The sequence below is a fragment of the Scylla paramamosain genome, chromosome 21 (assembly GCF_035594125.1).
Source record: "Scylla paramamosain isolate STU-SP2022 chromosome 21, ASM3559412v1, whole genome shotgun sequence".
NCBI classification, from domain to species: domain Eukaryota; kingdom Metazoa; phylum Arthropoda; class Malacostraca; order Decapoda; family Portunidae; genus Scylla; species Scylla paramamosain.
This window is the reverse complement of record NC_087171.1, coordinates 443,968-469,873: the sequence shown is the minus strand read 5'-3', so window position 1 is coordinate 469,873 and position 25,906 is coordinate 443,968. Positions and strand designations below refer to the sequence as shown.

The 25,906-nt window shown below is 40.9% G+C and overlaps 1 pseudogene; it reads right to left on the bottom strand.

Annotated features, from left to right (window-relative positions):
* Nucleotides 1-24,850, bottom strand: part of LOC135110836 (Y+L amino acid transporter 2-like) — an 86,967-nt pseudogene extending 62,117 nt beyond the window's left edge.
* Nucleotides 24,851-25,906: the final 1,056 nt, after the last annotated feature.

The window sequence follows — 25,906 nt, the reverse complement described above, 5'->3', positions numbered from 1 at the left end:
GACAGACAGACAGACAAGCAGGCAGACAAGACAAGTAAGAGATTCATAGATAGAAAGATGGACACATATAAACATGCTCAAACAAACAGACAAGGCAGGCAGAGCAGGCGGACAATTACACAAACAGGCACATCAGTATTATTTCCCCTTTCATAAAATTGTGTCTCTAGTGAAAGACAAGTTAAAAATAAACAAGTGTAGTACTAATTATGTTTCTCGTAGGTCATTAAGTTGCATTTATTGGCAGCAGGGAATGAGGGAAGTAATTTTTGCAGCAGCAGTGTGTGCAGGCAATGGAGCAGCGGGACGTGGCATGGCGGTGAAAGGCATCTGTTGCACGCCACATGGAGCTTCCCACACCGACTGAATGCCAGCGACGAGCAAAGCGAGAGGGTTTGCTTGGATATTTCAGAGATTTTGAGCAGATATCAAGGTATATAAATGTCTAGTAAAAGCAAGGTAAGATATCCAGCAAGTTGTGTGTTTGTTATTGGTTTTAACAGGGAAAAACTTGGCAAATTATATTCTTCTTGAGACGCACGTGTCTTACTCTTAGGTTGTATTCCTGTCATTAAAAACAAGCTAAAGAGACCACTGCTTGACATCTTCACTGTGTCTGTATATGCTCAAGGCAAAGCTGAGCATCCATTGTATATATTCATAACGTGCAAGTGCTCAAAGAATGCATGACAGTGTTGTCAAGGCTGTGGTTTGCTGCAGTAACTGTGACCCAATATTACATCAGTTTTGCCATTATTTGTTGTTTATAATCCGGATTTGATGTTAAACGTTTTACTATCACGAAAATTTTAGTTATGAATTACACGTTTCAGAAAATCTTATTAATTATGAAAACAAGATAGGAGAAAAGAAAATGTTTTAGTGTTTTACAGGCATCCGAGAATAGCAAGAAAAATATGTTTTGTCCTCATGTCTATAGTGGAGTAGCATGACTATATTTTTGGGACATTCTCTTATGTCTGTAAAATACTATCACTTTTTTTTTTATAATATGAAGAAAATTTTCTCCAAGAACAACGAAATATTTATCAAAGGCTCGATTATAAACAAAGGTGATCACAATATTTTGTATGGCTCATAATCGTGTTCTTTTTACGGTTGTGTGATTCTCGCTTTATAATTTCTCCAAAATATAAACGTTTTCTAAGGTTTAGATTCTGTAGTTTTTTTTTTTTTTCTTTCAGTGTATTCCGCGTGCGTCATCCACTGATACTGCTCGCTATTATTTCATCATGGCATTCACGAGGCTGCAAACATTGTATATCTCAACCTATTTTTAACCCCGATAATACTGTTTTTTTTTTTTGACTGACACTGTTGTGTGTGTGTGTGTGTGTACGTGTGTGTGTGTGTGTGTGTGTGTGTGTGTGTGTGTGTGTGTGTGTGTGTGTGTGTGTGTGTGTGTGTCTGTGTTACATCTCCAGCACTCTTCAATGCCTCCTTCTTTGTCTTCTGCAGTTGCACTAGCTTCTTCATGTTAAACTTTCAAACCCATATTTTTTTTGTCCTTGCGTTCCTATTCCTCAACAAATCTACATATCACTACGTCACTTTCCTGGCGCATGCATGTGGGCGGGCACTTCGAAAATAAAACACTCCAGCCCACGTTTCCAGCTCACCCGGCACCTGGCGAGCAGCAGTGCGGGTGAGGGCTGCCTCTGGTCATTTCAAACACTACGGGGCCACGTGTCGATAGTGGGCACAGCAGACGCCACTTCCGCGCAGCATTTTATCGTCAATACGCCACAACACAGCAGAGGCTGGTCTCCGTGACGGTGCTTCAAGGGTATTCATTGTTTTTTTTTTTTTATTTTTCTTCCAATTCGGTGCATTCAATTTGCACCTGCACAATATTCCATAACGGAGTGAAAGGGAGTCACCGAAACCTGCCTTTGGGCGAGAAGAGATTAATACACTACTATTATATACGTGTTCTTGTATTATATATGATACTGAAGAGGAATAATCCTCCTCGGCGGTAAATGATTAACTAAGATCAAAATGACGTGTAGTAAAGGAGAAATACCAGGCCAGGTCCTCTACCCCAAGAACTTCACATTGCCGGTGGTAATGTAGGCGAGATGAAACTTATACGTGCAGAGGACACGATTCCCTTCAAGGAAGAGAAGTAGTCCGGTTAATTAGATATGTCCTTCTATGAGACAGACATTTGTGACGTCTCTAGCACGTTTGTAATACAGAGGAAAGTATGTAAGAGGCAATACATTCAGCAGTTTTCCTCAATCGTAAGTGTCCTGATCTGGTGACAGTCTTCCTACAAAACCTGACACCTGATAGGCTCTAGGCAGATTAAAACATTTAAGACTGAAGGGAAAAACGTTGAACACAATGGACGTGAATGCTGGGGCTTACTTCACTATGGACCATGACTTGACGTTTGGAAGAGAGGAAAGCTTTGAAGAGTTACAAAGGCTGAGTATGGAGTCTTGGCTGATCACAGGATTTAAGGCTGAGGGAAAAACGCTAAATACAGTGATGGGTGTTGCAGGTCACTTGATTTCTGGTGTTTTTTTTCCAGTGCTTTGCCGCCATGATTCGCGCCAAAAAACATTCACGCTTCAAGTTTTCTGCATCGTGTTGGAAGAGGGCGAAGTGCGGCCTGTGGTGGTTTTTGTTATGCTTGGGTGTCTGTTGGATGGTGGTGCTCTTCATGTTACTGCTTCATTTCTTTCACTGCAAGACTTTTTTTTTTTTTTTTTTTTTTGCTTCGACTTTTTTAGTGCTAAACATTTTTGTCTACTTTTAATTCCCTTCCTGCTACATTTTTTTTCTCTCTACTTCAACCCCTTCAATACAAGACATTTTTTTTCTCTCTCTCTGCTGCAACTCTTTCACTGCTGGGTGATTTTTTTTTTCTGCTTTAACCCCTTCCAATGCCAGACAATTTTTATTTTCTCCTCAATTCTTTCACTACAAGATTTTTTTGTTTTTGCCTCAACTTCTTTTATTGATTGCTAGACAAAATTCCTTCTCTGTTTTAAATCTTTCAGCTGCTAGACATGTTTTTACTGCTTCAACTCTTTCACTGCCAGACTATTATTTCTTCATCACCTACATTTTTATAACAATTACTTAGGACATAAGAACACAATGGAAGCAGCAGGGAGCCAGTAGGCCTACACGTTGCAGTCCCGTAAGTACACCCGCCTATCATTCTTATTCACAATTTAATCATATCTCCTTTAAAGCTCCCTATTGACTATTTTGCACTGCACTCGCTTAAATAATTCGGCATGCTAGAAAATATATCAACTTTCTATTCTCGCTTTTTTTTTTTTTTTTGAATGTTAACAAAGGAAGGCTGTAGCAACAAAAGGGTTATTTTTTAAGAGTAGGTAACTTTATTTTACGTGGAGGGAAGAGAGAGAGAGAGAGAGAGAGAGAGAGAGAGAGAGAGAGAGAGAGAGAGAGAGAGAGAGAGAGAGAGAGAGAGAGAGAGAGAGAGAGAGAGAGAGAGAGAGATGGCGGAAATGCGATTAGGAAGAGAAGAAAAGATAGGACTGACTGATTGAAAAGACGGAAAAAAGAGGGGAAACGAGAACAAAGGAGAGGAAAGGAGAGAACAGAGCAGATCAGAAAACAGAAAAGCCGAAGTAAAGCGAGGCAAGGCAAGACGAGGCGAGACAAGGAGAGGAAGGGAGAGAAAGGGAGAGGAGATTAAAGGGTGGGCAAAGGTAAAGGAGAGTAAGGGACAGGGAGGAGAAGAAGAAGGGAGGGAGGGTGATATATGCAAATTTCATTGGAATGTATTATAATAACAGAAAAAATGGCCAGGAAAGGAAAACTGAAAAATATAATCATGGTGGAATCAATTTAAAAATATAAAACAAAATTACGAAAGGAGAAAAACTGTCTGCGACCAGTAATAAAATAAAAGCAACGAAATTGATAAAGCGAAAGAGAAAAAAAAAAGAAAGTTGAAAAAAGATAAGAAATAAGTCAGTTAAGATCGAGAATGTTACAAATGGGAGACATAAGAAAAAGACGAGAAACGAAATGAAAATAAAAAAATACAAATGAGAAAGAAGGAAAAAATGAATAACTGAATGGAAAAAGAAAATACTGGACGTCAAATAGAGAAGAGAACACTAAATAAATGAGGTACGAGAAAAAAAATTCCTGGAGGAGGAGGAGGAGGAGGAGGAGGGGGAGGAATGGCGGAAAGTGGAGGAGGAAGAGGGAGAAGAACGAGGAGGAGAGAGAAGATATAAGAGGAGGAGGACGGCAAGGAGGAGAAAGAGAAGGAAACGAAGGACGGCAAGAGAAAGGAGAGAAAAAAAGAGCATGAGAAGCAAGCGTGGAAGGAAGGAGTAAAAAAAAAAAAAAGATGGAGGAGGGGAAGGAAGAACACCACGAGTAAGGAAGGGAAAGAAGGGAGAATTGAGGGATTCTCGACTCTTGTCAGGAGTGTCTCGTGTATCACTGCCTCTTTTAATCGAATGAGGACGAGACGAGGCGACGCGGCACAGGAGAGATGGTAGTAGCGGCGCCCCTCATCCCCTGAACCCATCCATCCATTTCCAACTCAAGATACAGAAACAGTAATCAAAATAGTGCCTTTTCCTGGGTGAGAAGAAATAGTGAAGTTCTCTTATTACTTCCGAGCCAACCCAGATCTGCCCCCTCTCTTCTTACAGCCATTTGAGTCCAACTTAGCGCCGCTGGAATCATTGCCTAGTGAGTATTAGGCCAGCTTCCCCATGCATGTTATTCTTGCAAGGAAGTGCCCGTGTGCGCCCTCACAGGCAGGAGACGTGTGCGATCAACTCCTGGGCTGAGAGAGAGAGAGAGAGAGAGAGAGAGAGAGAGAGAGAGAGAAGAGAGAGAGAGAGAGAGAGAGAGAGAGAGAGAGAGAGAGAGAGAGAGAGAGAGAGAGAGAGAGAAAGAGAGAGAGAGAGAAAGAGAGAGAGAGAGAGAGAGAGAGAGAGAGAGAGAGAGGAGAGAGAGAGAGAGAGAGAGAGAGAGAGGAGAGAGAGAGAGAGAGAGAGAGAGAGAGAGAGAGTCAAAGGCCTAGATAAACATACATCAAACGTTCAAGCACAGAAATTTAGGCTGGCAAGATTTAAAACTTGATCTATTGTTTCTGAAAATAAATATTCCTTGATCGTCAAGAGACGGGCATCTGTTACTCTGCACCAGAGTGTTGTCCCTTGAACAATTCACCTGTCACTGGCTTCCCGAGGCAATGCATTATTACAAGGCATCTTATCTTTGCGTCACATTAGAGTTTCTCTTACTTTTGTTTGACTCAGATCCAATTACTTCAAGGTTTCTTCAGACAAAGAGCCTGTATTCGTAGGAAATATTGAACGCTGTTTTCGCAGTTTCACAATGGAGGTTTCTGATTGATAACAAATAGTAATTGTGAAAAGTGTGGAAACTTTTCTTTCAGTACAGAGTGTCAAGGAAGCTTTCTATAATTTCGTTATGTCTTACTAGTAATTCATTTCTCAGTCCATCTGAAAAATGAATGTACGTCCCCTGCTAGCACGAGCACGAGTCATGAATAACTCTGTAAGTAATGACTGGCTGTGTAGTGCTCCACCAACACTAAATAAAATGTTGTGGCGGAATTCAGAGAATGGCATTAAAGGAAATGAGGTGTACAAAGAAGATGGTTTCATGTTACCCTCAAGCTGTTTTTGTTATATATTTTTTGTTCATTAGAATCGTGTACCTTTACTTCAGTAAGAAGTCTTTTACAATCATTGTAGTCAGTGGATTGATCGTCAAAACGTGTTGAGATAAGAATAATACGAGTAAATTCACAATCTACGATCCTTCAAATAACAACAGTTTACAAAATTATATCTAGTAAGTTAACAATAGATTTGGTTCGGCGAGTAACATACCGAGCTGTCCATTCTGGTCTTAACCGAGTAACAGATGCATCGATAATCCTTAGGAATATCAAGTACCTTAACTCATAAACCACTGTAGCAACCAGTGTCTGCCAATGTGTTGCGTTATTAAGAATATCTGCAGGACAGGAAAGCTTATGAATGACTGCTTTACTGCGGGACGGAGAGACAAACGATGCGAGTGGAAGCAAGAGTAGAAAATCGTACTAAGCATTTTTTGCAAGAATAATGAACGACTGGCGTTATGGGATGAACCTTACTTAATATTCTGAACCAAATAGTCAGATGTAGTGAAGAACACGAGCGAGTTATGCATGACATCCATAGATTATCGTGTGTTTAGGGTCTCATTAAATATTTTGCTAACACGTTAACTTACATACGTATATATGTAGGTACTGTACAGAGACAGGGCTTAAATAAACCGGTCACAAATCAGTGAAGCTTCACGGCATGGAGACACCGAGGTTTTGAGGCAGTGAGATGGCATAAGAACCTTTCATAGGGCCGAGTACCTTGTCCCGAGCAAACACGCCGCAATCACGTTCATTAGTCTTCTCTCTTAAAGTCCATGGTCTGCTAAAAATATGAGTGATCATATTTGGAAACAGATTACCAACACATCAGAGGCCTTTTGATCGAGGGAAAACACTACTCACAGTTCAGTCAAGTTCTGAGCAGGACTGTACGAAAAATAGTGGTCCATATATTTAACTATTTCCTGTCTTGTACTAAATTATCACCATTGTTACATTAAACAAATAATTATAGTCATTCACTTTTTTCATTATTCAAATATACCAACAAAAGGCACTGACTCGAAAACTTCCAACTAAAGACTGATGAACCAAACACTAAAACGTCAGCTGTTATTATTATAAACAAAAACATTCTATTACATCGCTTACTATTCATACAGAGCTGCCCTTGCATCACAAGATTAATTACAATGTACCGTGTAATTTGACTGGGTAATGTATTGTACATACAAGAGCCGTTAGACATGAAAAAGAGGTGTTTTATAATTTATGAGCAAGTAGTAAGCCGTGATGAGGAAGCCGTACTCTTCCTGTTACAGAAAAAGTATAAATTAAACAAGAGTGGCACAACAATCACAGCATTTCTATAGAACTTGTCTTTTCCTGCATATTCTAGAGGGAAAGAGACAAGTAATATAAAAATAATAATAAAAATGAATGAATGAATAAATAACATAATCCAAGGAGAAGCAGTCCCCTCTGCTCCTCCCCACCCTGCAGGAATGACATGCCTCGCGGGAAGGGTACAAAGGCCTGCACTCTAGTCCCTCTCAGTCGTCATGAGGGACCCACCAGCCTAACCAGGACCCAGTCTGCTAAATCCCCGCGTCTCAGGACGCGGGGATTTAGCATTATTTCCCTGGTTACAACTTTCCTGAATTAAGTAAATGGATGCTTCTCATTTCCCACGCCTCGATGCGTAAGACTTATATTTGCTCATAGTATGTCCAATTTACTTATGCATGTATCTTCGCTATCTTCGCTCTCTCATATGTTTTACTGATAAACTCTGCAAATCTCTGCTGCTTCTGTTTTTCTTCTTCCTACGACTCAAACTGTTTCACAAGAGCAGTACCAATAGCTCTCCGAAACTAAACTGGCCAGCTTATGGCAGCTACATATTGAGCGGTGTGTCATCTCATTTGTGTAGCCTTAGCCAGACTCCATGACTCACAAAAATAAGATATCTTTTTGAACGAGGCAGTGGACACGATAGGTTTGTTTCTGTTATAAGAGACCATCACTCGGCCGCTCAGGTGACCCTGCGTTCACAATATAAATGACAAGGTACACATACACAATCACGAGTAAAAGTGTTTTAGATAACTGTACGAGTGTTCATTGCAGCATAAATGAAATCTTGTGCATTATGGATCACGAGTTAAGTCTTTTAAATAAAAAAAAAAAAAAAAAAAAATATATATATATATATATATATATATATATATATATATATATATATATATATATATATATATATATATATATATATATATATATATATATATATATATATATATATATATATATATATATATATATATATATATATATATATATATATATATATATATATATATATATATATATATATATATATTCCCTTGGACTGGTAATAATTTCCTTCATGTTTCTGAACACTTTTCTTAACAATTCTGATCATGTTTTATTATAAGCGAGATGAAATACTGTATTCTTTATATGACAGTAATTTCAGCACTTGGAAATTTATCAGGAAGCAGTAAGGCGGCTGCGGCAGAGTGCACGTAATGGCCGCCATTACTCCTGCTGCCTCCTGTTTCTCGCCGCAAACTGTTATAGGCTTGTGTGATTTTTATTCCTGTCTAAGGAGGAATTTTATATCGCCGAAGAAATAACTTTTCCAGCACACACACACACACACACACACACACACACACACACACACACACACACACACACACACACACACACAGACCAAACCAGGCAACGCAGAGGTAAAGTAGAAAGACGGTGTTTGTCTGGAATTCGCAGTGTTGTCACGTCCTCTTGAATGCTATCCATGAGCAGCATCCGCGCGCACACACACACACACACACACACACACACACACACACACACACACACACACACACACACACACACACACACACACACACACACACACACGGGGTTTATTTTGTAATTCTAATTTATCTAAATATCTAATTTAAAAGGCCAGCTGCTGTTATTTGAGTTCCGCCCTGCAGCAAACAAGCCAATATCGTCCTGAGACCAGTAACTGTTGGGCGCGATTGGCGGACCGCGTCTGGTAGACAGAAAAGTGACGGCCAACTTTGAGAACGGTTTATACTCGCGGGCAGAGCTTTGGAGCCACTGACACCAGCTGAGAGAGAGAGAGAGAGAGAGAGAGAGAGAGAGAGAGAGAGAGAGAGAGAGAGAGAGAGAGAGAACAGACTGGCGCAGCAGCTCCAGCGTTGGACTGCTTGGAGCACCACAGGAGAGTCGCCGCCCTGACGGTGCTACACAAAGCACAGGTCCAGCACGTGCCGCACCTGACGGACCTGAGGGCCACCTGGAGGAGGTCTGAACTATGCACGAGGACGGTGCTGAGCAACGACTCCCTCTTGGAGGTCCCAGGTCCTACTCCACCACTCACCAGCGCGCCTTCACATCAGGCAAATGTCCACCCAGCAGGCAAAGGTTGCCGCCCACTGATGGCTACAGCAGCAGCCACCTTGATGTTTATAGTGCACAGCGTGCAGTGTATAGTCAGTAGTATGTGCAAATATGTGGACAGTAGCGTTTGTCACACGATAGTGTAAACTTTAGGTACTAATATGTCCTCCCTAATTATATCACTGCATTTATTGAAAATGTTCAGAGAGAGAGAGAGAGAGAGAGAGAGAGAGAGAGAGAGAGAGAGAGAGAGAGAGAGAGAGAGAGAGAGAGAGAGAGAGAGAGAGAGAGAGAATCTATACAAAGAGATACGAGTAAATATTGAAAATTGTAAAAGCCTGTCACCTTACCAACGACTGGTCTAAACACTACAATTCTTAGTAACCCTGGAATTTCCAAAGAAAGCAAACGATGCGCGTGTACACATGAAGCAAAACTGTCAGCGTTCCTTTTCTTTACGTGGTCAAAGCTGCACTTAGGGCGATTTTTAGTGAACGCTTTTTTTAAAAGCACACGTGTTTGTGTTTGACGAGTATCTCCTCCACGTGACTTCATAAGAAGACGCAAATGTAAGTCGATCAAGCACTGCCTTATAAGGATAAACACCTAACTGTAATAGCACCAGGTGAGTGAAAAGCCGCGATATCGAGTTCTCAGGTAGCCAGGTAGCGAGGAGCCGTGTGGTGGTCTGTTCCCTTTGGTGTTGTTGAGAAAAGGGAGAAAAAAAAGAACACGAAGAACGTAAGAAAAGGAGTAAGATAATGAATCGAGACAGGAAATTAGAGGAGCAACAGGAGGAAATAAAGATGTGAAAGAGGAAATTTACGTATTCTGCTCCATCCACCACCTCCCATTTTCTTGCTATTCCTCTTTTGGTAGGACGTGAGGAAAACGATGGTGGAGGTAGTACAGAAGAAAAAGACACACTCCTAGCCCTCATGACACACGAGGAGGATGGAGCAACGGATCAAGGCTATAAATGTATTACATGCTGCACTGTGTCCTGTTTCCTAGACTACTCCTCAGGGCACATGTATGCCTGTCAATTGTTTTTAAGTCTTAGAGGGAGTGGCAGTATATGTAGATGTGATACAGTTGACTGTAATCCCAAGCACTGCATCATTTTATCCCTGATATTTAACAGGCTCTACTGAAAGTTATTCGTGTTTTTGATGAGTGTTTTCATAGTTGTAGTGATAATTTAGCAAGAATTTTTCTTTAATGTAATAAATAATAATAATAACAATAATAATAATAATAATAATAATAATAATAATAATAATAATAATAATAATAATAATGATAATAATAATGATACAACTTTAATTCATTTCACAGCTGGGAAACAATTTAGGTCGTTCACTGCTACCAATCTTTGCTAATGTCTCTTTAATGATGGCGGCCATTCATTTGTAAGCCACGTCAACTCATTCATGTTAGAAAATCGTTGCATTTTCCTTTAATATATGAAAGTACATGTTTTTTTATGGATGAAAATGTTTTGATTTTATTCATAATTCACAATGCATCACGTACACAGACTTAACTGTCTGAGACCGCACACTATCACGCACACCATTAAGAGGAACACCGCCGTCTGAAACAGGAAGAAGAAACGACCTCATCAAAAGTAAACAGAAAGAGGAAAACAGAAGACCCAGACAGTAAGCAGAACACGTCAAGGAGTGCCCATATGAAGGCTGCACTCCCACCCAACAACTCAACTCACCTTCTTAAACGACTGACTGCCTGGCTCAACGTTCCTGCTTGTCAAATGTGCATTCATTTTACACCATGATATATATATATATATATATATATATATATATATATATATATATATATATATATATATATATATATATATATATATATATATATATATATATATATATATATACTCGTATATCCCCACAAGGAAAACATACGAATAACTACCGTAACATCAGCCAAGCCAGTCGATCCTACCACACTTGCTTATCATTGTTACCATTATTAATGATTTATTATAGCGGTAGACTTCAAAATAGGATAGTCTTGAATTTGACAAATAGACGTGCAAGCTGACTGTTGCAATTCACGGCAACCTCCATGCCTCACCACCTCTACGAGCAAACTAACAGACTGAATACCAAATGACACCAAATAACTTGCATATCAGTAATTATACATCATCACTAGCAACACAAGATACTTCATGGGCGACCCCACCCCCCACCGCTCTCTCTCTCTCTCTCTCTCTCTCTCTCTCTCTCTCTCTCTCTCTCTCTCTCTCTCTCTCTCTCTCTCTCTCTCTCTCTCTCTCTCTCCAAACAAAGACTAGACCTGTACAAAGACCAAAACACCGCTGCAACATCCCCGTGCTGCCTATAATAGGCAAACCGACACCGTGCACCAAACGTTAACAAAAAACAGCAGCAGCAGCAGCACCATCAAGCAGACATGACACACAACATGAAAGAAAACGGGGAAAGCACTGACAAAGAGAATGACAGACGCACCGCACTTCAAGGTCTCGTCAGCTGTGTCAAAAGAGAGAAAAACAGCGGACGGGGTAAAAGACAAAAGCCATACCTGACATGCTGAAGGACTTTGAGGAGGATAGGGGAGAGGGGACGCCGCAAGTGAAGGCACAAGGGGCACTGGGGCCGCTGGTGGGCGCTGGCTGGCGGCCTTCCAAACTATATATCTTGATCGGCTTGTCTGGGAGGGAGAGGAAAAAAAGACGAGAATTCTTTTAGTTATCCTTCGTCTTTCCCTGACTAGTGACACCTGAGGCCACGATAATGGGCCCCGCGGGTGTTGCTAGTGGTGTGGTGGTGGTGGTGGTGTGTGAATGTAAGTGTGGTGATGGTGGTGGTTGTGGTGGTGGTGGTGGTGTTATCAAAGGTGTGGTAGTGTTGGTGGTGTGGTGCAAATGGTTACTGGTGTCGCAGTGTTGTTATATATGAAATGTTATAACACATTCAAATAGCAGAGGTAGTGCCTTACTGCTTTCATTTAAAGGGATGGAAAAAAAAAATTACAAGCATGACTGCAAACTAGCAAAAAATACAAAAGAGTTAAGTGCACAGACATTACACAGTCTCAAGAGATGGCTGGATAAATTGATGGATGATGATGACAGATGGCCTGGCCTGGTGGCGGAGAGCTGTCAGAAATATTGATCTCATATGTACATCGAAAAGCATATCTAGAGAAAAAGATGTTATGTGGTAAGCAGTAGTTGTGTTCTTCTTCATTAATATTGTGTGAGTTTTAAATGTGACAATGAAGCCACGTGTTGGGAAGTCCAGTTAGCAAGAATCGGCTTTAAGTTGAGACCCTAGATCTCTATTTCAGCACTTCATCCACCATCCGAACTCCATTCCAAAACTGAAATTACAATGCGCTTTAAGTCCTGCATCAATGTAAGGCGGAAGTGTTGAGCCAAGGTACTGCAGGATGAAGGAGAGATAGAGCAGTGAGTTATGAGCCAAGACGTGAGATTAGTCGCTGTCTTGAATTTAAAACCTATCGGCGGATGAATATTATGTCTTTTCAACAACAAGAGCCCTTTACGGTATACTCGTATATTTAGGAAATTTTACGTAATAATTTCCTTCTTCTACAGCTTTATTTCCTATATATAAGAAAATAGATCGGCATGTGGGAATTATACACATGCTGCATCCAACTTTATTTCACGGTTTCATTTTCCAATACGCCAATAGGGGGAGATAAACGTGCGGTGGCAAATTATGTTAGGGAGAGTGTATGGGTGTTGCAGTGTGATAAGGCCGCCATTAATACTCATGTACACTCACTCACACACACACACACACACACACACACACACACACACACACACACATCCCATCGCCTCTTACGCGTGTTTTACAGAAAAGACTCACAATTCAAAGCCATTTTATTCACCTGTGTAGTTACTTTCAACGATATTCACACTAACACATATACAGACAAGCTCTTCAACAGTGCTTCCATCAGTCAGTGCGCCTCCCTTCCCTCATGACCGCCTGTGTGATTTGCAGGGATCAACGAATGCTTTTTTTGTCTGAGTTTTTTGTCGGTATCCTTTTGTGCGATTCAGACACCCGTATTAGCATTACGTTGTGAGCTGGACTGGAAGGCTAATTCACTCAGACTGTATGGGCAAGTGATGCTTTTAGTGGTTCACGGGATTTGGTTTCACTGCAATGATTAAATCGGTGGTTTGTTTCGGGTTCATTAGCTTCATTCCTTTTTCAATTGTTTGTACTTGAAGTCTTATCCGGTAGATAGAATTTGGTGGTGGTAGTGGTGGTGGTGGTGGTGTGGTTGTGGTGGTGGTGGTGAGAGAGAGAGAGAGAGAGAGAGAGAGAGAGAGAGAGAGAGAGAGAGAGAGAGAGAGAGAGAGAGAATATAGGCAGACAGGGAGACACAGACAGACGAAGATTGACAGATAGATAGTTAAACAGACAGACAGACAAACAGACAGACAGACAGACAGGCAAAGTCGATGATCTGCTTGTCCCCAGTGGTCTCATTTTTATATCTATGCCATGAATTGTGATAATCTAGCACGACCTTTCGTTGTCAGTTATGAAAAGCGTTACATAATATTATCAGAGGCTGAGAGACTGCTACTTTAATTGTCGTTATTGTGTTATTACAGTTACGTTGTTATATCAGATAATGAGTGGTGAAAAAAAAGCACAGGATGGTACAAGATATATATATTTCTGTAACGTCCTCATTGTCGAACCGTCACGGAAATAAAGATCTGCTGCTTAATCCTGCATTTCCTCACCACAAAAATCTACTCACCACACTTAATAAATCAAGATAAACACCCTTAACATAACTGTGATATTTTGAGTCCACATGAAACTTCCTTATAAGACCCAAACCACACACACACACACACACACACACACACACACACACACACACACACACACACACACACACACACACCACAAAAAAAAAACTTTCCCCTTTCCCATTTCCCAAGCAAACGCAGAATCTTTACTTGGAATTGTCGAGAAAATATTCCCCCCGAAGATACGAGGCGGCAGAACAGGTCCGCATGAAAAAGAAAGAACATGAATTTCCTTGAGGCATAGTTTGCTCGCCACATCGGGATTAGATAGTTCCCAAGTGCCGGTCCCCGATATCAGGAAGAATGGGAGCAGGAGCAGGAAGAAAAGGAGGAGGAGGAGGAGAAGGAGGAGGAGGAGGAGGAGGAGGAGGAGGAGAAAACAAAAGGAAAAAAAAGGAAAAAAGAAATAACGGAAGAAAAAAAAAATTAAGAAACAAGAAAAGAATGTGGATACAATTATAATTTACAAACACAAAGAGGGGAAGGGAGAGAAAGAGAGAGAGAGAGAGAGAGAGAGAGAGAGAGAGAGAGAGAGAGAGAGAGAGAGAGAGAGAGAGAGAGAGAGAGAGAGAGAGAGAGAGTCTAAAAATAGTCAAAATAACCACAAAAAGTAAATCCTCTTTTCTAGACATTGATACGGAATAGCTGCAATTGATTCACCAGGAAAGAGACATCAAAAGACCTGAAAAGAACCGACCAACATATTCACTATCTCTGCTACACAAGTATTTCACAAACTATTCTCTAATAGGATTACTGCAACGCTTGATCTCACTCCTTCCTGCGACTCCCGTTAGGGGTCGCCACACCAGACCACCAGTCACCATTTCACTGTCTTCTTCGTTTTCTGTTGTAATAATTCAATACAGCACACAGGATTCAGGAGGGGTTGTGCAGCTCACGAAATCCATGTGAAATATTTCGAATAAATAAATCCACAATGCATGGCTTTAGCTGAGCAAGAAAAATATCCTCAACCATATATACACCTTTGGAGTGACTGAAACACTGGGGAGAATTGAGGTTAGGAGACATGTGAATGTACTGGAAGACTCATACGAGGTACAAAGTAGTATGTCGAATAAATGAATCCACAATGCATGACTTCCACTGATCAAAAAATGCCCCCGATTCTGTAAAAACCTTAGCAGTTATTGAAGCAATGGGAAGAAGAGGAATAGAGGAGACATGTCAAAGTATTGCAAGTCTGATACAGGAGGAGGACACACACACACACACACACACACACACACACACACACACACACACACACACACACACACACACACACACACACACACACACACACACACACACACACACACACACACACACACACACAACCGCGACCTGCTTCCCCGCGAGGCACCGCCACCGCAACGAGCCCAACGTGCATGTAACAGAGCCGGCACTGACCGTTACAAGCACATCGCCGTCCCACTCTAGTCAGGCTGTTTAATAACCACTCATGTTACTTCTATTCTTGTTTGTCATTCTACTTAATTTTATCTTTTTACATTGTTTTAATTTATCTGTTTTTAATTTTGCCCTTTTACTTTTCATTTTTATAGTCTGCCTCATAATTTGCCTCTGGTTTGGTGGTATTCTCATTGTTTTTAATGTTTTCTTTCTACCACCAATGTATATTTTCAGCTGCTGGCTGCATATATATATATATATATATATATATATATATATATATATATATATATATATATATATATACATATATATATATATATATATGTCACGCATAATGTGGATAATTGCCTAATGTGAACATTAGGCAGTGAAATTGCCTAATCTTCATATTAGGCAATTTGTTTGCACGATGTTGACAATAGGCAACTTACTTGCTTAATGTCCACTTTAGGCATGATTTTCAAATTAGGCAAGGGTATTTTGCCTAATGTGAATTGAATGACAAACCAGTGTCTACAGTTTTGTTCGAATGTTGTTCGAAACTTTGGGTCTGTTATAGTTAGGTTAGGTTAGGTTAGGTTAGGTTAGGTTAGGTTAGGTTAGGTTAGGTTAGGTTAGGTTAGGTTATTATTAGAACAAAATTTACACCAGCTGACCTAAGTGGGATCAAACAGACCCTTATAAAGTCTGAAGAGGTTCCTGATATCTGCCTATCGATGAGAACAGCAACAGCAAGAGCCACTGGTGGGCAAGGTTATACAAAGTGTCAATGTACTACTCAATGTACATCAGGAAGGTGCAGCTGCCTAAGAAAAGAAATTAAATGCAACTCGCGCTGTCACCCAGGCAGATCATGCAAAAATTTGTGATTGGACTCAACTGAACCCTGAGATCGATTGACCTATTTTACTTATACTAATATTGCATTAATTAATTATGTTTTCCTTATTCACATTGGGCAAAATTGAGCTGCATAATTTGAACAATAGGCATTTTTTGCCTAATGTTAACAATTTGTAAACTTTACGCAACCTACTTGCTTGATGTACACATTAGGCAATTTTCTGCCTAATGTTCACATTAGGCAATTGTCCACATTATGCGTAACATATATACATACATATATATATATATATATATATATATATATATATATATATATATATATATATAGAGAGAGAGAGAGAGAGAGAGAGAGAGAGAGAGAGAGAGAGAGAGAGAGAGAGAGAGAGAGAGAGAGAGAGAGAGAGAGCACCGGCCAAGGGCAACAAAACTGCAATAAAAAAAAAGGGCCCAATGAAGTGCCGGTCCCCGGACAGAGTCGAAAGCGTTAGTAAAAAATTACAGGACAAGTGTGTTGAAACCTCCCTCTTGAAAGAGTTCAAGTCATAGGAAGGTGGAAATACAGAAGCAGGCAGGGAATTCCAGAGTTTACCAGAGAAAGGGATGAATGAATGAATGGGAATACTGGTTAACTTTTGCATTAAAGAGGTGGACAGAAAAAGAGGTGAGTGAATGAAGAAAGTCTTGTGCAGTGAGATCGAGGGAGAAGGGGAGGTTAGCAAGAGCAATTGGCATGAAAACAGCGGTAGATGATAGCAAGATATGCAACACTGCGGCGATGAGAAACAGGCTGAAGACAGTCAGTTAGAGCAGAGGAGCTAACAAGACGAAAAGCTTTTGATTCCACCCTGTCTAAAAGAGCCGTATGAGTAGGATCCGCCCCCCTCCTCCCCCCCTACATACATGTGAAGCATACTCCTTACATGGACGGATAAGGCCCCTGTATAGAGTTAGCAGTTGGGAGGTGAGAAAACTGGCGGAGACGACTCAGAAAACCTAACTTCATAGTTGTTGTTTTAGCTAGAGGTGAGATGTTAGGTTTCTAGTTTAGATTATAAATAAAGAACAGACTGAGTATGTTCAGTGTAGAAGAGGGGGACAGCTGAGTGTCATTGAAGAAGGGGGGATAGTTGTCTGGAAGGTTGTGTCGAGTTGATAGATGGAGAGAAAAAAAAAAAGTAATTGAACAACACTTAAGTTTGTTCTGCCCCAATCAGAAATTTTAGAGTGATCAGAAGTCAGTCGTTCTGTGGCTTCCCTGCGTCTATCAGTAGCATCTATCAATAAACCGTTGGTTATTAATAATAATAACTATAATACTATTATTATTATTATTATTATTATTATTATTATTATTATTATTATTATTATTATTATAACAAAAAATGTAACAAAGCTACACTAAATGTAGTTGCAAAAATAAAACCGTAAAATTAGAGAAGAAGGGAACAGGTAAGTGCAAAGTAGTTCACCTGCGTCCACGTCTCCCTCTCTTCGTAATCCAGGTGATAATGTACGTCAATCACCTGCATTATGTATTATGTATTTATAATGTACGTCAATCACCTGCATTATGTATTGATTTCAGGCAAACACGGTTTTTTTACTTAACCCACCTTAACTTTACCATGGCCACTATGTTGTTCTCTTCCGGGAATAACGAAATCCGTCATCCTGCACTGCTTTTGTCTTAACAGCCAATATGAATTATATATAAATAAATAAATAAATATTATATATATATATATATATATATATATATATATATATATATATATATATATATATATATATATATATATATATATATATATATATATACGAGGTGTGTCATTAAAGTTCCAGGACTGGTGTCCTAAAAGATGAATTTCAAACCCAAGCCACAAACCACCATATTTCCCCTTCAAAGTAATCCTTCTGGAGTATACAACTGCGCTCCCAACCCTCTACAGTCACTAATCTTTTTCTTACGTGCTTTTAAAATCATGTCCTCTGTTGCAGGTCGTTTAACAATGAGCGCTGAACAGCGAACAAACTTGAAGTTTTTGGTGCAGTTGGGGAAAACGCCGTCAGAAGCACTGGGTATGCTGCAAAAAGTGTACGGGGATGAGACAATGTCACGCTCACGTGTTTTTGAGTGGTGCAAGAGGTTCAAAGAGGGCCGGGAGGACGTGGAAGATGACCCCAGGAGTGGAAGACCCTCAACGAGCAGGAATGAGGCCAATGTTGAGCGTGTCAAGCAGATGGTGCGTGACGATCGTCGGTTGACTGTTCGAAAGATCGCAGATGAGCTTGGCATGAACCACAACAGCGTGTGGAAGATTATCACTGAAGATCTGGGCATGCGGAAAGTCTGTGCGAAGATGGTGCCGAGACTCCTGAACGATGACCAGAAGGGACGACGCATGCAGGTGTGTCAGGACATCCTCGAGCGTCTGGAAACTGAACCAGACTTGCTCAGGAGAGTCATCACCGGCGATGAGTCCTGGGTATTTGAGTACGACCCGGAGACCAAACGCCAGAGCCTTCAATGGAAGAGTCCGGCGTCGCCACGGCCGAAGAAAGCAAGGCAGTCCAGGTCCAGCTTCAAGGTCATGTTGATCGCTTTCTTCGATGTGAGGGGCATCGTCCACTGCGAGTTCTTGCCACAGGGCCAGACAGTCAACCAACATGTGTACAAAGAAGTACTGCGGCGTCTGCTTCGTGCAGTGCGCGAGAAGAGGCGGGAGTTGTGGCAGGGCAACTTCGTGGCTGCTTCACCACGACAATGCGCCTGCTCACAATGCCCTGAGCATCAGAGAGTTCTTGGCCAAGAAGAACATCGCCGTGCTGGAGCAACCGCCCTACTCACCTGACCTCGCTCCGTGCGACTTCTTCCTCTTCCCCAAGCTCAAGGAGGTCATGAAGGGGACCCGTTTTGATGATGCGGACGACATCAAAAAGGCCGTGACGACGGAGCTGAGGAGCATCCCGCAAGAATCCTTCCAGCAGTGCATGCAAGCCTGGCAGAGAAGGATGGACAAGTGCATGCGGTGCCAGGGGGATTACTTCGAAGGAGATAACCTATAGTTTGTAGCCTGGATGTGAAATAAAACTTGTGTGGCACCAGTCCTGGAACTTTAATGACACACCTCGTATATATATATATATATATATATATATATATATATATATATATATAAACCACTGGGGACTATCCTCTCAAAGCCTGGGTTCTTATCTCGACTATTTTTAAGTCTGTATTGAAAGTTGTTTATATTTTCGAAGCTGCTCTCATTGTTCTTGTGATAAATCATTTGACTGGACAGTTTTGAGGCTCTCCAGAAAGCTTTTATGATTAAAGTTGAAGCTTAATAAGGATTGTGCACTATCACTGGGAACAGTCACCATACGATCATCACAGAAGCATCTGGCAATGGTCTAAATAGTAGAAAAATGTGTCTATTTCTTTCTGCATCATGACATCAGCTTGATTTACACAGAAAATCATTATACATAATTATTTTCAAATGTTTACAATAAGATTAGTGGCAAAGGAGTTACAAATGTAATCTAGTTATTCATCTATTTTTCCCTTTTCCTACCCTAATTAAGAACAGGCAATTTTGGGGAGAAGTGGGATTTTTTTTATTTATCTTTTTTTATATCACAATAAGAAGAAATCGGTTCTAAAATAATGGAATCTGACTGGAACGGACTCATTAATCCGACGGTTTGTAATGGTATGAATTGTTACATTATAGTTTACTTTCTCTTTCCTTCTTTCCTCACGTACAGCGTGGGACCCAGGCTGTGGTCAGCTGGGTTTCCATATAAATTTTTCATCTCTTTTTCCTTCTCCCGTAGCTGCGCCGTAAAATTCACTCTTAGTTTAGCATCGTTTTCATGGTTCAGTATGGGAAACGAGTTGTAGCCGTACATAAATGTATATTACTCTAGTTAACTTTTGGTGACACTATACATGTATACTGTATCATGATGTGTTTTTTAGTACTATCATGACACTATACATGTATAGTGTATCATGATGTGTTCTGTTTAGAACTATCATGTATTATGTACTTTTTAACATACGTAACAATAGTATTGGGAAGGGCCCCTGTATTGGCTACCTGGCCACCATGATATGAAGGTGAAGCTGCCTGGTGGAGTGCCGGTGGGCACGTAACAACAGTATTGGGAAGGGCCCCTGTATTGGCTACCTGGCCACCATGATATGAAGGTGAAGCTGCCTGGTGGAGTGCCGGTGGGCACGTAACAACAGTATTGGGAAGGGCCCCTGTATTGGCTACCTGGCCACCATGATATGAAGGTGAAGCTGCCTGATGGAGTGCCGGTGGGCGAGGTGGGCAGAGAGGGCTCGCGAGAGTTCCAAGCCAGACGTGGTGTCTCTGTACATACTTGTACCTAAGGAACCAAATGAGTGTGAAAGCCACGACGTGTTTGTTATAACACCCTGACGGACCTTCTGATCCATTAAAGAAACAGACAATGAGAGCGAGAGCGAGAGAGAGAGAGAGAGAGAGAGAGAGAGAGAGAGAGAGAGAGAGAGAGAGAGAGAGAGAGAGAGAGAGAGAGAGAGAGAATCACACATAGGTGAGTAACATTACATGTGACTGTAACAAGTTAGTGGTGAGTCAATGTGCAGCCTTAAGAGAAGACTAGATAAAATTATGAATAGGGACAACAAATGGCTATGTTTTATTCAGGAAATGGTCTCTTGCAACTTCCACCATTTTCTTGTTCTGAAGAATGGGTTAAGAAAAGGACTTGATGGATAACCTCGCTTTAACTCCCACACCAGCCACAGTGCAGTTGTCAGACACAGTGACATCCTCTAAACTGTTCATCATGAGACAAAAACACCACCATCAGTTTGGCACTAAATTAATGAGCGACCCGTGTCATGAGAACCTGTTTGTCTCGCGGCGTCACATCCCGCCCAGCAGTCCGTCACCAGCCGGACTGGTTGCTATTAGTGAAGGAACACCTGACCACTGCAGTCCATCACATCACTTGCTACGTTGCCCTTCTGAATTTTACATATTACATTAATATATCACCTGCTATGTTTTCCTTTGTATTTTGTATTTTTGTTTCTATGACATGTACTACACAGTTGGCGACATATTTATACATACCAACTGTTAATTTCTAAAAGGTCTTTTTTGGTTACATACTCTTTTGTTTCCCTGTATTCTGATCACACTGTCGTGTTCACTAGAGTTTCTCCTACTTAATGTCATAACATATTTCAGCATTCAATGATTAACTGATGAAAATATCGAGCATAAGTAAAACATGTTACTTTTTTTTTAACATCTTCACAGTTCCACTCGTCGTAATACCATTTCCTTTTTTGTTTTGTCAAGTTTTTACCATAAACCTTGATTCTATACTCACTGCTGAGTCTGATGGTGTCAACCAAGACTGGCTATCCCGTATACGAAGGAAGCTATGGCAAATAATTTGCGCATTTTGTGCGCCCGAGCTCGATCTGCAGTGATGAGACGATGGCTGCGAGAGTTGTGAGGCACAAGAAACCTTCGCTCACATGCCGATAAATCGAAATATGCAAAATACAGTAAAACACTCACATGCAGATAAATCGAAATGTACAAAACGGCAAGTCATGAAATAAGAAAGATGCGCCGTCAAAAGTTACATACTAAATAGTGTTTCCGAGACTGAAGTCGGAATTCTTATATGCGATGGACACCAAAAGGTGCTCCTGGACAAATCATCGCTGTACCCTCCAGGGGCCAGGCGGAGCGGTGGGTTGTAGAGATGTGCCGTAAAAATATTAAAAGCCCCTCGCTCCGGTCGGGGAATTGGAAGATTCTCGCTCCGCTCGAGGGAATAAGTTAAATTAGAAAATATGTTGTAAACTCGTATTTCCATATCATTCTGATACGGTGTTATTTCAACGTTATATTTTATTTTCTCGTGTCTAGTTTTTGAGGGAATATTTTCATAGAAGCACACACACACACACACACACACACACACACACACACACACACACACACACACACACACACACACACACACAACGGACAAACCGTACTTTATTTTCACCCACCCACACACAAACATGAATAAACAGTATAAATTTTATGGTACTATGTTCTCTCTCTCTCTCTCTCTCTCTCTCTCTCTCTCTCTCTCTCTCTCTCTCTCTCTCTCTCTCTCTCTCTCTCCTTTGAGGCACTAAAGTTGTTACACACACACACACACACACACACACACACACACACACACACACATCCACAAAGTTAACACTGCTCCACCTCAGTTTCCCAGCAGCAGGAGGGCTCAGTGCGTAAGAAATGCAGGTTTGTGGCAACCTTTCTTTATATAGTAACAATTGCGTGTATTTAAGGAACTATAGCAACAATTACGTCTATTTAAGGAGCTGGTGTCGAGGCTGGCAGTTGTTAGTGGTCAGCTCCTGCATTAGTGGTGTCACTGATACTGTGGGTGATTGAGAGAGTTACCGCTAAGAACTACCATTAAATTTGATGGTCAGGGGGACACGGGACTGCAGGTTAAGTTGGGGGACAAAGGCAGAGAGACGAGACTGAAGTAGTTTAGATAGAGAAGGAAAAGCGAGATGGATGTGGTTTGGCGATGTGCTGAGGAGAGATAGAGGAGATGAACCCAACAGGCAAGGGGAAGAGAAGAAAACCAAAGCAAAGGGATGCCTTGAAGGAAAACATGGGAGTGATGGGTATAAATTCAAATCAGTTTATTTTCCCACAATGTGATCGTTATGACACTTTTGTTGGTAGACGTAGAACTGAGGTTACAAATATAACATTAAAAACTAATAACAAAACGTTAATAAAAATTCAAGCAAAACCAATAATGAAACGTTACTGAAATCAAATGAAGACCCAGGCATAAAACGGTACGGAAGAGATAGACACACGTGCTCCGCTCTGGTGGCTCCTCAAAGAAATGGCCCAAAGAAGAAGATACGAATGATTTCTACGTTGTCTTCTGCAATGTGAGGAAGGAAGAGTTATGTGAGGCAAGTGCATGTATTAATGGTAACGCGTTTTTTTTAAATTTTTTTATCGCTTATGTGCAAAGAAGGCTGTCCACAAGAAAAAAAGAAAGAAGGGAAGCTGCAGGAAGCAATAAGAACAATCAAGGACAACAAATAAGAGATATCCTGTTAATTGCTGACAAAAAAAAAAAAAAAATACAAACGGGTTGCTCAGTTTTAGCTCCGCAGGAAGTCTTGATAATCCTTAAGCTTATGACTACTGCCTCTCCTCAGACTTAGTGAAATGGTTTGGTGGAAGTTTAAAATATAATTCTGAAAGGCACCACTGACAGAAAAAAAAAGTAACAGTAGTTCAAGTCTTTAAGTCCATCTTGATATATGTCTCAATAAAACCGTGTACGTTTCTTTGTATAAAATAACGTCGTTGTAGAGAAAAAAAATATATTGAGAGAGAGAGAGAGAGAGAGAGAGAGAGAGAGAGAGAGAGAGAGAGAGGGGTAATAACTGATATATCGGGAAAGGTAGGGGTGTTAGACAGGGGAATAAAAACAGATGTCGTAATGAGACAGATGTGGCAGGTGCGTTAATGGAAAGGTGAACAGACGAGGCTACTTAAGGGGACTAAAGGATGAGAGGATTACGGCACACGTAGTCAGGATTGGGTCTTTATTGGGTGTGCTGGTGAGACTCAGGGATAAAGGGAGCGTGTTGGTATGAGTGAGGCACTGAGGGGCTGGTGGTACTGGTGGCACTGTTTATGTCCTCGTGACTTCCAGGTGTCGATGGCTGGTGATGGTGAAGAGTGCTGGTGAGTTACACTGTGATTTTTCTTTAAATTTTTTTTTTTATGTATATATTTTTATTGCTTCGTGTTTTAGAATTTTGCTAGTATTTATAATGGTAACGATAGAAATATAGTGAAGTAAAACATCACGTGTAGTCTACGGGTAGCACAATGAATAGGTAAATAAGCTTCCAGGGATAACTGTAGATGAATGCGATGGACTAGTAATCATGTTGTTAATGCCGAGTCATTAATGAATATTAAAAAAAAAATTAGACATGTTCATAAATGAGGATGATAGGTGGAGATAAGGTGGCAAGTTTCATGCAGGGTGTTACGCCATCACTCCTCCAGCAAGGCAGGAGGCGAGGGTGGACTGTAAATGGCGCACAGACACAAAACTGAATGAACTCTATCTCTAGTTCGACATCCTCTCCAATCCTTGTTATTTTAGTAAGACTTTCAGGAGATAAGACGACTAACGTGATTTTTAGTATTGTTGAATGTATAAAGAACACTTACACCTAATTCTGAACCTAATACAGGAGTGAAGCACGATCACCATTATTCGTGATTACGCAGTCACGCCTAAATTCGATATCACTAAGGCTCCATAAATTCAACTTTGTTAAAATATATTTCAGCCAATATTTATAATCCAGTCAGAATACGTACATAATATAATATCCTAAATAGCTAAAAAAAAAAAAAAAAAAAAATTGCCAGACACTAACTACACTTGAGCAAACAGCATACAACACCTGTGAGGAAGTCCCGTCCTCGGTGTGTGGAGCACGACCCACATCACCATTTTCCACCAGTCCCGATCTGTTTCTGCCAGCCATCACCGTCAAGTGAACGAAGTAGACATCAGAGTTACCAATTCCCAAATTAAAACCACAAAATTAATTCCACAACGGCATTCCCTATTTCACACACAGCTATCGCTACACACACACAATTGATTGTTACGTCTCTGTAAGGGCAGTTACCTGGTACACCCACAATTATAATTATAGTAACAATAAGTCATAAAGTAGTTCCCTATCACACAGACGGCCGTAGTACCGTCATCGATGTTTCCCTAATCTTGCAGGTTTGCCAGATCAAAACCTTCCGTGAAACACTCTTATTTGGTAACACTGCAATCTAGAGCTTTCGGTTAACGGAATTCCGCGTCCCTAACATTTTCTTTATGCGGGAATCTAAGCCTTTCCTTATTAACATGGACATCATAGTAAATTCTATGATGTTGTTATTGATTTATTTGAATGCATAAACACATAAGTAAACACATGATTAGCCGAATCCTTTGTTGTGGTACCGGAGTAGTCGTATGTGTGCCCTCTGCACGCATGCGCGAGTTTTGAAGGGATGAAGGCCTCCACACTCCTTGTAAGACCCTTTCATTGAAGATGAGAGAGTGGCTCTCCTCTCTCTCATTAAAGGGAGGCAAGGACCTTGCCTGGCACACTGAACAACGCAATAGCACGGTAGTTGTTGCAGTCTTGGCGGTCCCCTTTCCCTTTCCAGATAGGGACGACCAGCCCCCTCTTCCACTCAGGAGAAATGGTACCGGACTGCCATACGGCAATCAAGACCGCATGCAACCCGTGGATCATGGCAATAGGCGAAAAAGCATGCGAAATATACCAAAGCTTCCTACACAGCACAGGAGAATAATATTCATTTACTTCTTACCTCATGTACGAAATAAGAACGACTGAAGGCGAGTTGATGAGGAGGTGGACCAGGCATCAGCTGACGACATTGTTGGAACACGCGGTGGTGCCGCTTCTTCCGTGTGAAGAGCGTATAGCTTGAGATACTGAATATTTCGCGGTTCTTCTACTTCCACTTATAAATAAGCAAAATGTACCTCTC